Source organism: Nicotiana tomentosiformis, chromosome 8 (assembly GCF_000390325.3).
Source record: "Nicotiana tomentosiformis chromosome 8, ASM39032v3, whole genome shotgun sequence".
Lineage (NCBI taxonomy): Eukaryota > Viridiplantae > Streptophyta > Magnoliopsida > Solanales > Solanaceae > Nicotiana > Nicotiana tomentosiformis.
Window position 1 is genome coordinate 138750299 of NC_090819.1, and position 11942 is coordinate 138762240.

An 11942-nucleotide genomic window follows, 5' to 3' on the forward strand; every position below is an offset into this window, starting at 1 on the left:
TTATCCACCCCATATCAACTCTTGCCTATTAAATAAAAAATAAAAATAAAATACTACCAAAATATTAATTAGCCCTACTTAAGTAGAAATAACTATTAAAATAAAACTAACCGTTAAAACAAAACTATTTTTGGTATTTTTTCAAATATCATATTAAAAATAAAAATAGGATTAGATTAAAATCATCGCAAAATTAAAATAATACTTCTACCAAAAATACTAATATTCTTGAAAAAGATATGTAATGAGGTAAAAAACAAAGTGAAACTATTTTTTTGTGTTTTCGAATTTTATGTTCTATTATTAGATTAAAAGTGAAAAATAGGCTAAATCCTATCAAATTAAAAATAAGTAAATATTTTAAAAATACTACTTTTAAAAGTTGCGCGGGTCAAAAATTACGTGCTTACAGCTGCCCCTCTTTGCTCGGAAACTCGAAGAGGTTTTTGAGCAAAGAACAATAAGCAACGTCATTGATTTATGACCCGACGCTTATTCAAAACGAAACAAAGATGTATAAGAGATTGTGCCCGAGCACTGGTATTTACGCTGCCTACATATCCTTGGCCATAAAGGAATCAGGCCACGTGTAGTTCAAAAGTGAGAAGAGTGATGGAGTATACCGAGGTGGATAGCCGATTGAGGTTCCGATCCGCGGTTCCTGCCATTACATCAAAAATAAAAGAAAAATACAAGATCATATCTACTTCTTGTCTCGAATCTTCCTTGAATATCCACTTGATCCTTCAATCATGAAACTGAAAATTCAACCCCATTATTCAAGTGGGCATCATGCTGACTTGAGTCTGAAGAAAACTGGAAGTTGACCCTATTCTTCATGCGGTCACCCTGCTGCTTGCACTTGAAATAAACTTGAACTTGCGGTAGACTCGAGCTTACAAACCTTGTCTTTCATGCGACTCGTGCTACTTCTAATTTGACTTGAAAAAAACTGGAGGTTAACCCTATTCTTCAGGCGGGATCCTGCTGCCTCTAACTTGAACTTGAAAACTGAAAGTTGACCCTGATCTTCAGGCGGGATTCTGATGCCTCTTTGACTTGAACTTGTAAACTGAAAATTGACGTTGTTCTTCAGGCAGGCTCCGATGCTTCTATACCTTGAACTTGAAAATTGAAAGTTTACCTTATCTTCATGCGGGCTCCTGATGCTTCTCTGACTTGAAATTGTAAACTGAAAGCTGACCCTGTTCTTCAGGCGGGCTCCTGATGCTTCTTGAACTTGAAAATTGAAAGTTGACCTTGTTCTTCAGGCAGGCTCCTGATGCCTCTCTAACTTGAAATTGTAAACTGAAAATTGAACCTGTTCTTCAGGCGGGATTCTCCTGATGTTTCTCTAACTTGAACTTGAAAATTGAACGCTGACCCTGTTTTTCAGGCCGGCTCCTGATGCCTCTCTGACTTGAACTTGTAAACTGAAAGTTGACCCTGTTCTTCAGGCGGGCTCCTGATGCCTCTTGGACTTGAAAATTGAAAGTTGACCCTGTTCTTCAGGCGGGCTCCTGATGCCTCTCTGACTTGAACTTGTAAACTGAAAGTTGTCCCTATTCTTCAGGCGGGCTCCTGATGCTTCTTTAACTTTAACTTGGAAAATGAAAGTTGACCATGTTCTCCAGGTGGGCTCCTGATGTTTCTTGAACTTGAAAATTGAAAGTTGACCCTGTTTTTCAGGTGGGCTCCTAATGCCTCCCTGTTTTTTAGGCGAGCTCCTGATGCCTCCCTGTTTTTCAGGCGGGCTCCTAATGCCTCTCTGACTTGAACTTGAAAATTGAATGTTGACCATGTTCTTCAGGCAGGTTGCTGATGCCTCTTGAACTTGAAAGTAAAATTAAATGTTGGCCATGTTCTTCAGGCGGCCTCCTAATGTTTTTTGTACTTGAAAATGTAAAGTTGACCCTGTTTTTCAGGTGGGCTCCTGATGCCTCTTGAACTTGAAAATTTAAAGTTGACCCTATTCTTCAGGCGAGCTCCTGATGCCTCTCTAACTTGAAAATTAAAAGTTGACCCTGTTTTTCAGGCGGGCTCCTGATTCCTCTTGAACTTGAAAATTGAAAGTTGACCCTATTCTTTAGGCGGGGCTCCTGATGCCTCTCTGACTTGAAAATTGAAAGTTGACCCTATTCTTCAGGCGGGCTCCTGATGCCTCTCTGCCTTGAAAATTGAAAGTTGACCTTATTCTTCAAGCGGGCTCCTGATGCCTCTTTGACTTGAACTTGTAAACTGAAAGTTGACCCTGTTCTTCGGGCGGGCTCCTGATGCCTCTTGAAAATTAAAAGTTGATCTTGTTCTCCAGGAGGGCTCCTGATGCCTCTCTGACTTTGGACTTTGAACTTTGAAATAACTTTGAAATGAATTCCCTCGTTCTCCAGGTGGGCGCCTGCTGCTGACTTTAAATTTGAAATGACTATGAAAAGAATTCCCTCGTTCTCTAGGTGGGCGCTTGCTGCTGACTTTAAATTTGAAATGACTCTAAAAAGAATTATCTCGTTCTCCAGGTGGGAGCCTGCTTCTGACTTTAAATTTGAAATGACTGAAAAGAATTTCCTCGTTCTCCAGGTGGGTGCCTGCAATCAAAACAACAAAACAAACAAAATATTCTGCTCCTGTTTGCACTAGGAAGATTTGTTAGTTGTTAGCAAAACTGTAAATCACCTATGCTATTGATGCAATGATAAGAGTAAAACTAAAGACTCGACTAGGATGTGCCTCTCCTGTGAGTAAAACCAAGAAAATTTGACTAGCAAGTGCGTCTGCTAAAAATAAAACCTGAATGATCCGAACTAGGAAGTGCGTCTCCTAGGGATGAGCTCAAACGACCCATACTAGGAAGTGCGTCTCCTATGAGTGAAATCTCAATTGAACTAAACTAGAAAGTGCGTCTCCTAGAGGTGAAACTTGAATGACTCAAACTAGGAAATGCGTCTCCTAGGGATGAACCTGAATGACCAAACCAGGAAGTGCGCCTCCTAGTGGTGAAATCTCAATTTAGGAAGTGCGTCCCCTAAAAGATTAACCTGAAAGACCCAGACTAGGAAGTGCGTCTCCTAGGGGTGAAACATCAATGACTCAAAACTAGGAAGTGCGTCTCCTAGGGATGAACTTAAATGACCCAAACTAGGAAATGCGTCTCCTAGGGGTGAAATCTCAATTTAGGAAGTGCGTCTCCCAAAAATATATCGTGAAAGATCCAGACTAGGAAATGCGTCTCCTAGATGTGAGACTGAGCTTGAGGAAAACTATGAACTAAACTTGACTAAAGTAAAATTGACCCTATTCTCCAGGCGGGACCCTTGAACTTAAGTAAAACTAAAGACTAACGACTTAAGGAAATTAAACTGACCCTATTCTCCAGGCGGGACCCCCTGAACTTAAGAAAAGCTAATGATTAACGACTTAGAGAAACTAAAACTGACCCTATTCTCCAGGCGGGACCCCTGAACTAAAGAAATGCTAAAGATTAACAACTAAAATTGACCATATTCTACAGGCGGACTCCTAAACTTAAAGAAAAACTAAAAACTCTTCTGACTGGGGAGAATTCCTAGGAGTTATGATCTTCTCAACTAGGGGAATGTCTAGCATGTAAAAACCTTCTCAAACAACTTTTGTGCTCACAAAATTTGGGCACGACACCTGAAAAATTTAAGCTTCTAATCTTTGATTTGGACATAGTCTTCGTCCCTGTTTCAAGCAAAGAAGACTTGTGAGTTTAAAACATAGTGGTTGGTTTGTGGCCTTGATCTTGAGGGCGATTGCTCCTACACTTGCCATGATAACTTTGATTTCAACTTGGAAGACCTTGATTGTTATTGGCTAACCGTTTTCTCGGTCACCCTTATCACAGAAAATACCTATGATCCGTTCAAGCCCAAATCCTCTATCGGTTGCATTGTGCCCATGAATTGACCTTTACCGAACCTTTGCATTTCACATGAATACCAAAGAACTTCAATTGTTATCAACTCAGTATGCATGCCACTTTTCCCTGACTTATGCCACTTTGATGTGCTAGTCACACTCAGCTTTGTACAATTGGAAAGCTGGTAGCAAATTTTGAAGTCATTTCTCACTTGTTCTAACAGAGCAGACTCAAAAAGAGGACTTAAACAAAGCAAGAAGAACAAAGTAAGCAGACAGTGGAAAGAGATGACATCTAACAAGAGAATTACCAAGTAGAAAGTTATCTGATGTGACACCAACTCTAATGTCCATGACGTGCATCTTGGATTAAGTGGCCTGATCTGTCAAGCAAGTCTAATCTTCCATTCTTATCATACCTATAAGCTGTGAAACTAGGCTTCAATGCTCCAATTGTCCGATCTAATTCACGATCCTCAGTTGACTTGTAGTGCCCTGAAGGGTTTTCACTATCAAGGCTCTCTCATTTTGTTCTTTCTCTCAACTTACCATTGCCTTATGGTGCCCGTGAGGGTTTTCACCGATAAGACTCTCATTTTGTTCTTTTCTTCTTATTTCCTCTGATTCTGCAGATAACAAAGCATTAACCATGGTAAAAATATCATATGCTCTTGGCATGTCTAACTCGGCACTCTCAAAGATTATCTGGGAGGTCTTTTTTGGACTGTAATGTGACTTTTGGACAGGGTTAGAAAGAAAGAAAGGCATGAAGGCTCAAATTCAAACTAAGATAAAATGGTTAATTTATTTACAACTTTGGGAATCTATTTTAAAACTTTTCCCCGGTTTCTAAAACAAGAGAATTTGGACCTCTTTTATTTATGGAATTTCTAAGAAAATTGCCCCACTCTTGACTTCGTGGGATTATGAAATATTTTATTTGGTGCGACCGAACCGTAAGGTTGCCTACGTATCTTGTGGGGACAAGAATCAGGTCGAACGTAGTTTAAAAGACTACTTTTTGTTGTTGCTATTTTTCCTTTTCTTCTTTTTCTTCGTATTTTTTTTTTCTTTTTCTATTTTTTTGAATTTTTCTCTTGGAATGAACTTTCTAAAACAAACCTTTGGGGACACGAACTTTTTTTTTATGACTCTAACTTGATTCTAAAAAAAAGGAGGTCAAAGAGATCAGCACATGCTCAAAAGGGTACCGAAGGGTATAAAGTATTTGGGTAGCTGAAAGAGGGTCTCCCAATCTCTGAAAATTCCAAGTACAACACATGCAACTTGAGGATGAAAAATGAAGATCATGCACAACATTTCTTTTGTAGTTTCGGTATTGATATCACTGATATGCCTTCCACTTTTCTTTAGTGCCTTGTCAACTACAGAACTCTCTATGGGTGATTTCTTCTTCACAATGGACACCCTCCATCCGTTTTAGACAAACTCCCTTGGCTTTATCTTGTAACTTGAGATGCACTTGAACTCAAAGTTCCTTACTTCAAATTGTTTAGGACGCACTATCTTATACCAAATCCTTGTCGTCATATTAACTTCCCAATCTATCTGTCCCAGTTTCACACAATTCGGGCTTTAAATGAACTCAAAATGTCCAAATCATTACTTATCTCCCTCAAATATCAATGTCATCTTCAAACCTTATTTCATTATTTCATGATTAGACTAACTTTTAAAATCAGGCTGAGAATTATGCTTGCATGTCATGTCACTAGAGTCAACAATGAAAAGAACTATAAAAGGAAAAGAGAACAAAACAAAGATGGACTAGAAATAACAGAAAAATAGGAGATTGCATTAGACAAACAGTGAAAGGGTTTGAACAACAAAACAAGCAAAATAGGCATGGGTTACAACCCTGGAACAACCTAGAGAACACTACACCAGTTACTACAACTAAACGAACTAGGCAAAATATGAGAAAGAAGGGTTTGAGCCACAAGACAATATCCGGATTACGACCCTGAAATAACCCGGACAACAGAAATGAAAACAAAATAAACCACCAAAACTCCTCCCTGGCTAGCCAAGAAATGAGTGTCTTTCCAATTACCAAGCTCGACATCTTAGCCACTGAGTCGCACATCGACATTACCAGAACCTTCACAAGTCTCGGTCACGTTGACCTTAGCAAATAACTTTTGGGTCCCTTTTGCCAACTCGTTCTTAAGATCAACTTCTGGAACCGAGACTGATAGCGCTGAAAACTTTGCGGTAAGTGGTCGTCCAAGGGATTCAGAAGAGTTCTCACATTCCTTTTCAGCACAAATCATGCCCACCATATGCGTCTCATTATGAACAAACAAAGGACTTTGGCTAGTATCCGTTGTATCTGGATTTCGCACGGTAATGTCACCTACATCAATAAGCTTCTGGACTGCTCTTTTCAGATGCCAACACTTTTCTATACTGTGCCCGGGGGCATTAGAGCAATATGTGCACCTTTAAAAATAATCAAAATTCTTTGGAAGGGGGTTCGACATTTTTATCTGAATTGGCTTCAACATGTCCAATTGCCTTAACCTTTGGAACAAACTAGCATATGATTCTCCAATAGTAATGAAAGACTTTTTCTTTTGTTGGTGCCTTTTCATTTTGTACTCCGACCTTGGTTGGAACCTCTTGAGGGTAGGTGGTTTATATGCTTGTGATGTGGGTAAGACATTTGTGGAGGTGGTGCAGGCTATTGCGGGTCTTGTGGATATGAAGCATATGGTGGTGCATTATGGATAGAGTAGTGGGAAGGTGAGGTATGGCTTTGGGGATTTTGTGGAGAGAAGTAGCATCGGGGAGGATTATCTGGAGTACGGAGATACTCATGGGGCCGATGTTGAGGCTGGAAGCGTTAAGCAGGAATGCCCATTGGGACTTGTCGTTGGCGGGGCTCAACAACATCATGAGGGCTATTTTTGGAAAACGTAGTTAGAGGACGAACGATGGAGCTACTAAGGAGGTTAGAAAAGCTGTGATAAGAGGAAAAATCTGGAGAATATGGTGGATGATTTGACACTATGACCGGAGCTTGGGTAAGGGTAGCATCTAGGAAGCTAGGTGGTGGCGGGGGTGGTGCCTTCCCAGTCATCCAAGCCCGATACATGTCCGCCATGTGTTATCTCAACATCCTTACCTCTTCAACCAACCTAATGTCTTATTCAACCAACTGCTTTCGGGTATCAATATCGACTAACTTAACTCTGTTGTCGTCTACCATTGCCTTTCGACTTTATGTTGTAGAAAAGAATTACCAATTTAAGAACCACAAACCAACTACCCTTCTGCTATAATAAAGATAACAAAGAGGAACAAAATGAAGTCATCACGTTAGCGTTAGGGCATTTAACATAAGATAATCTCATATTATGTGCAATGCACCTAGTCACATTTATCGGTTCTAAAATGACTCAGAGGGTACGAAGGTCATATGGCATCAACCCAATTTTACTCTCATTGCCCTTTTATTCTTCGTTTCCTCTCTTACGCTCCTTGATTTGCTCATTTCTTCCCTCTCTTTTCTTTCTAATTATCGCTCTTTTTCTTTTCTCTCACTTCTCGCTTCTCACATCCCTTTTTTTCTTTCTTTCTTTTTCTTTTAATTTCTAAAATGATTCGATTGAACCCGATGTAGGTTGCCTACGTATCATGTTCCACATGAATCAGACCAAGCGTGATTCTGGAAAAGTAATGGATAAAATATACTAAAAATAAAAATCTTTTTGGATTTTTCATTTATAACTCTTTTTGGTTTTCACATACAAAATAGAAAATATGATAACAAAAGACTCGACGAACTCAACTAGACTAGGACAGACTCTGACACCACCTAAAAGATTCGATACTACTGTACAAGACTAAAAATAAATGGCAACATGAATGACAAACTCAAAACATAAAAGTATCCTCCAGCAACTCTTGAATGTAGTGGTCCTGACTAGATGGTCCTGGGGCGTCTGTCATGCTCAAGCTCCGGCAAATGGATCTATACCTTTATGAGAAAAATAGGACCAAATAGACTTAAAGACTTAAAACACTATGTGAGACAATAACACTTCCTGTTGGACACATGCAAGACATGATTAAGGCTATTTTTGTAAAATGACCTACGTGACCAAAAGGTGGCTAGAAGTGAAAACTCAATTAGGACGACCTCTAAAACATGGAAACACCTCACGAAGGCCCATAAACTCTCAGGAATCGCGGTCCCTAAAGTTGCTTTGCGAAAATGACACCACTTTGCAGAAATGGCCTATGTGGCCGAAAAATGGCTAAACATGCAAATTCAATAGGAATGGACCTTAGACAGAGAGGACACCTTGTGGTAGACTTAGGACTCTAAGACATGGGTTAACAAACCACTTTTTATAAAAATATCCCTATTTTGCAAAAACGACCGATGTTGCCTAACGTGGCCAGACATGCAATATTTGGCTAAGACCTCGCGAAGCCAAGAACTTAAGACTAACTAGGAAGATCGGACCCTATATGGGCTGCCTACGTATCCCGCCTCGAAAGATAAGAATCAAGTATGTGTAGTTCGGGAGGATTGGATATGGGAGAAAGCTTTGAAAAATGCAATTAATTTGGAAAAAAATATTTTTTGTCTTTTATGAAAATGATAAGAAAGTGTAAAATCTTTTGCTTTTTTTCCTTTTAGAAAATGGAGCAAGTATCTAAAAGTGACAAAACCCTCAATATTCTCTCTTGCTTTATTTTTCACCCTTCTTTCCCAAACATCAGTCTGTCAAATGACCTTTCTACCCTCAAAGATGCAACATTTAGCACATAGAATGATTGAATGTCCTTTTGGGCCAGCGGACCTATTTTGACATATTTTGGATAAGCCTCCTACAAAGGGACACAGTGCCTGGGACCGAGCCTTGCTAGGTCTAAATGACATTATGCAAATAAGAATGACCTAAAGGCTGACCTAAGTTTGAGGTTCACTAGACAAGGCAATTCGGGGGAGCGTATGGTCGATGGTAGCTGCTCAAGCTTTTCACCCACTCTATATGTCCGACGGCCCCCCCTCCTAAAATAAGGGTGACTCAACAAAGAGTTCGTGTACGCGACACATACTACGAGACTTATTGTAGAAAGAATTGACCGGGTAATGCAAATTATGACAATTATAAAGCAGTAACACATAAAGGAAAATGGTAAACACATAAAAAAATTAGCAACTAAGCAACAAAGTGTAAAAACACAAAAGAAACAAAAACACAAAAATACCTCAATTGAGTATTCTAAAAAGCCAACAAGATCACAGTATCAACTCGAACCTGCAACTCCCCAACAGAGTCACCAAAGCTGTCACACCCCTTTTTTTCACCTTACTGACTCTGTTTAAAAAGATAAAGAAGATTTTTAAGCTAAAAGGGTTTTCAATTTGAAAGTGATAAAAAGATTGCGTTTCGAAGGATTTTCAGAGTCACTACCTGACATTTGGTTTCGGTGTGCCAGGTCACCATTTAGTTTTTAAAAAAAATAAGAATTTTCCTTCAAACACATTTGACTCTAAACTGATTGCACCAGAGATTCTAGATAAGGGGGTTAATTTGACTCGAGAAGAAGGTGTTAAGAATTCCCCGACCGTAACTAGTACGGTAGCATACTTGATCTAGTTGGCTTTAAAGATAACTCTAAATTGACGCAAAGAAAAACACACAAAGAAAAATAAACACCAAAGAAGTTCGAGGTCGTCCCCACCTAAATAAAGAAAAAATAAAATAAGAGAAAAATACTAAAAGTCTATATTATACTCGTCCCTGATGACTGTCTCAACCTCCAATTACATTCACTACGGGGCATACCCCGAATGAAAATATATACAAAATCTACGGGGCATTCCCCTGAGTATAAACTAAAGGGGACGACCTCTCACCTCGAATGAAACAAAGACAAGACCTAAAATTTGCCTACCCGAGTATTGACGGCCTAAGCATGCTACTATCGATCAAATTCATGAGAGTAAGAATAAAAGAGCGACAACATTATCTAAGCCCAATTTCCTCCACGTTTTAAAAGCTAACTCCCACAACCCGATTTAATGAATTTAGCCCATAAGATCAATGAATTTTTAATAATTATTCTAGCTTGTACTTATATCACTAATCATAAATTAGAAGCACTACTTCCTATCAGAATCAAAGAGCTCTTTTAAATTTAACACCACAAATAAATAAACCATAATAGCAAACAAATCTCCCTTAATCCAAGCAAAGACGGCCTCATTTACGAGCAGGGAATAAACACAAACTACACGGACATATTTCAAACATTAAAAAAAAAAAAAGACAAATCTGGAAGCAAAAAGGAGAGTATAGTTAGAATTGGACCTTAATTTGTAGAACAAAATTCCGGAATTCCAAAATCAATAGTCGGACTAGAAATGCGGAAAACCAGAGACCTCAGATAGCACCTCGTCGACTCAATTCCTTTCTCAGGACCTCAAACTCTGAAACTGTCACTCAAATTTGAGCATCCAAAAAACACGAACCAAATGAAGTACGCAGATCGATAGAATGAAATCCGCCTGAGGAAGGAAGTGGCAAAGTCTAGCTCCTTTATGGTCACTGATCAACATGGACAAAGTAGCAGTCGATCGAGAGGAAAAACAAATAAAGGCTAATTGGTTTTCAATTTGGGTTGAGGAGGTGGGTGTTTGTGTCTATATGTGATGAGAAAGCAAGAATCTGAAAATGGGCGTTCTAACGTGGTGGAAGAAGTTAAAAGTTAACTATGGAGAAAGATAAAATTTTCAATTGAATAGACTATCCATTTCGTTCCACTCTCTCTCCCGTTCCCCTCTATTTTGTTCTCGTTTTTTATTTGCATCCCGGTCCTTAGCTCTAGGTCGGAGGGATTCCCTCTTTCTAGGGTTAGTTTCGATGTTATATCTGATGGGGGTATGTGGGCTGAAGGAATGGGCCGTTCACTTTGGGCCTTTTAGCCAGATATGTGCTTAAAATGAACCTAATTAACTAAAAATTTATCCACCCCATATCAACGCTTGTCTATTAAATAAAAAAAAAGATAAAATACTACCAAAATATTAATTAGCCCTACTTAAGTAGAAATAACTATTAAAATAAAATTGACCGTTAAAACAAAACTATTTTTGATATTTTTTCAAATATCATACTAAAAATAAAAATAGGATTAAATTAAAATCATCGCAAAAGTAAAATAATACTTCTACCAAAAATACTAATATTCTTTAAAAAGATATGTAATGAGGTAAAAAAACAAAGTGAAACTATTATTTTTGTGTTTTCGAATTTTATGTTCTACTATTAGATTAAAAGTAAAAAATAGGCTAAATCCTATCAAATTAAAAATAAGTAAATATTTTAAAAATACTACTTTTAAAAGTTGCGCGGATAAAAAATTACGTGCTTACAACAGCTTCCACGAACAATGCGATGGCTCACCTGAGCAACATAATCGGCCCAAACGAACTCTTCAGCCACTAGATTTATCGGACGCAATAGTATCTGCATGGAGATGCATGTAAGGAGTGAGTTATACATAAATATAACCTAGTAAGATCTTCGACCCGCCACTCTGAGTACCGCTGGAACAAGTGTTAGAAAATACAAACACACCACAACAAGAACGATATAATAAATACGATAATTATGCAATAACTCGATATATATGTATCAACAGAGTTAATAAGAACTAATCAACAAGAACACACATAACTCAACCCCTTGCACACTAATGACTTGTTATGATTGCAGTAAAAGAAATTAGCCATCACCTCTATAAGGCCACAGCGGCACCACAATGCCTCAAATATGTAACGGAGCATACACAATGGTCATTGAAGCATACACAATGCCCCAAATATATTAAGAAGTATACACAATACTCCGGTGTGGCTCACAGTCGTATCAAATCCAACATCATGGCTCACGGTCTTATCAAATCCAACATCATAGATCACAACCGTATCAAATCCAATATCATGGCTCACAGCCGTATCAAATCCAACTTCATGGCTCGCACCCATATCAAACCATCAAACTCAATATTATGTCTCACAA

General features: G+C 38.6%; 1 long non-coding RNA gene across 1 annotated transcript; it reads right to left on the reverse strand.

Moving 5' to 3' along the window:
- Positions 1–513: 513 nt before the first annotated feature.
- On the reverse strand, positions 514–10741 carry LOC104093697 (uncharacterized). Its single transcript, XR_685703.3, has 2 exons — positions 1145–10741; positions 514–1072 (listed from the first exon to the last, which is right to left on the reverse strand). It is a non-coding gene; the product is annotated as an uncharacterized lncRNA (long non-coding RNA).
- Positions 10742–11942: the final 1201 nt, after the last annotated feature.